The sequence below is a fragment of the Phoenix dactylifera genome, chromosome 17 (genome assembly GCF_009389715.1).
Source record: "Phoenix dactylifera cultivar Barhee BC4 chromosome 17, palm_55x_up_171113_PBpolish2nd_filt_p, whole genome shotgun sequence".
NCBI lineage: Eukaryota > Viridiplantae > Streptophyta > Magnoliopsida > Arecales > Arecaceae > Phoenix > Phoenix dactylifera.
The window spans coordinates 521,700-524,327 of NC_052408.1; the positions used below are offsets into that span (position 1 = coordinate 521,700).

The 2,628-nt window shown below is 39.8% G+C and overlaps 1 non-coding gene across 1 annotated transcript; it reads left to right on the top strand.

Annotated features, from left to right (window-relative positions):
• Positions 1-1,969: 1,969 nt before the first annotated feature.
• Positions 1,970-2,075, top strand: LOC120104368. The gene has a single exon (XR_005506774.1). It is a non-coding gene; the product is annotated as a small nucleolar RNA R71 (small nucleolar RNA).
• The last annotated feature ends 553 nt before the right edge of the window (positions 2,076-2,628 follow it).

Below are 2,628 nucleotides of genomic sequence, written 5' to 3' on the forward strand. Positions count from 1 at the left end.
TGAAAATAAAGACATTTTTTTAAAAAAAATATTTTTAATTTTTTTTTTAAAAGATGATTTTTTTTATTATTATTTTTTAACTTTTTTTTTTTGGATGAAAATCAAGATGAATACCCCCAAACCTAAACCTAACATTGTCCTCAATGTTAAAGAAAACTAAGAGAATTGGGTTGCCTCCCAACAAGCGCTAAGTTTATTGTCTTCAGCCAGACACAGTGAGATAGTTTTTGCATCTCCTTTTATGAGGTCATCTATTTTGTCTATCATAAAACACTCAACTTCCCTCGCGGGTTGGTCGGCCGCATTGAACACATTTAATTTTACCTTCATGTTCCCAAATGATATGTTCATTACCCCTGTTCTACAATTGATGCATGCATTGGCTGTTGCTAAAAAGGGCCGCCCGAGGATCACGGGGATTTGTTTATTAGGATTGGGCTTATATTCCATATCAAGGACAATGAAATCTACTGAAAAATAAAATTTGTCTACCTTGACAAGAACATCTTCAATTATCCCACGTGGTGTTTTTACAGATCGATTAGCCAATTGAAGGGATACCGAGGTTGGTTTTAACTCACCTAAACCAAGTTTCTCATAAACTGAATAAGGTAAAAGGTTGACACTTGCCCCTAGATCTAAGAGTGCTCGATCAATGAAATTATTTCCTAAGACACAGAAGATCGTGGGAGCACCAGGATCTTTGAGTTTTGGAGGGGTGTTGTGTTGGAGAATAGAACTCACTTGCTCAGTTAGGAAGATCTTTTTAGGCACATGTGTCCTAGATTTTCGCTTTTGTGTACAAAGGTCTTTGAGAAATTTGGCATAGGAGGGAACTTGTCTGATGGCATCAAGGAGTGAGAGGTTGATTTTAACTTGTTTGAAGACCTCTATCATCTCTTCTAATGAAGTTCCCTTTTTGCCAAATGGAGAGGGTGAAGTAAGAGCTTCAGGAAATGGGGCCTTTGGGATGTGAGTTTTGGCAGAAGATGGACTAGCTGAAGAAGAAGAAGAAGGTTTTAGATTTTCATTTGACATATTTCTATCCTCTTCTTCACTTTCCTTATTGTTATCTTCCCCAATCTTATTGTCTACTACACGTCCACTCCTTAGGGTAGTCAAAGCATTGGCTTGTTCATGATGAATTGCATTTAATTGATTTTCTTGAGCCATATATTGTCCCCTAGGATTACTTATTGGTTGGCTTGGAAGCTTTCCTTCCTCTCGCTTGTTGAGTGCATTAGCTAGTTGCCCCATTTGGGATTCTAGCTTGGCGATGGATTGCGTGTGAGAGTGCACCAATTGTGTAATGGTTTCCAAACCTTGAAGGGCGTTCAACACTTTCTCCTCAAAGGCTGTGTTTCTTTGGGGTGGAGGAGGAGTGTGTTGAAATTGAGTCGAGGGACGGTAAGGATGAATATTTTGAGGGTTTTGAAAATTTTGGAAGAAGGGTTGGGAGGTATTAGAAGCTTGCTGCCTCCAAGAAAAATTTGGATGATTCCACCATCCCGAATTATATGTATTGGAAAATGAATCATTACCCGGTCTGGGCTGTGTTTGGGCAGCATTGATGTGTTCTTGCACGAGTTCGGGATATTGGGGTGCTGAGGGGCACTCATGAATAGGATGCGATGGGCTAGAACAGATAGCACACACTTGTGCTTGGGAAGAGTTCATGTAATGCCCACCTATCATCAGTTGGTCAATCTTATGGGACAATGCATCTACCTTGCTAGACAGGTCCATAGAATGACTTATTTTACAAATGGTCCCTTTTCTTTGAGAACTCGGGGGTGCTTGAAGAGAACATGAAGCATGGTGGAGGGAGTTTTCATTAAGATTTTCAAATAATTGCCATGCTTCATGCTCATTTTGAAGCATAAAAGTGCCCCCGCATGCAGCATCGATCATCTGACGGTTTCGTTCTGCCAATCCGTCATAAAAACATTGCACTAGTTGCCACTTAGGTATTTGATGATGAGGGCATTTACGGATTAGGTCCCTAAATCTCTCCCAAGTTTCATGAAATTCTTCTCCCTCAGTTTGGGAGAAGCTTGTAATGGCACGTCTAAACTGGTTCGTTCTTCCTATGGGAAAGTATTTTTTAAGGAATTCTTGTTGTATTTGATCCCAAGAACGAATCGAGTTAGCTTCTAAAGAATTCAGCCATTGTTTGGCTCTATCTTTAAGGAAGAAGAGGAATAACCTAAGTTTCAGGGCATCATCAGTGAAGTTCTGAATCTTGACAGTAGTGCAAATCTCAAGAAATTCATCTAAATGTTTGTATGGGTCTTCGTTGGTGAGCCCATAAAAAGATGGGAGCATTTGGATCACACTAGACTTTATTTCATATTGTACAGCTGCTACCTCAGGTAATCGAATGCAAGATGGGGAAGTGTAAATAGTGGGAGTAAAGTACTCCCTCAGGAGTTTGGGTTGTTCTTCAGCCATCTCAGGAGGTAGGGATGATTCTAATGTTTTGATCTTAGCTCGAATATTCCTAAGGGTTCGTTCTATTTCAGGGTCAAAAGGTAATAGGTTTTGTACTCTAGAACGACTACCGTGCATACACTAGTACTCGATCAATCAAGCATGCAAAAAGAGAAAAGCATATCAATCCTAGTCTTT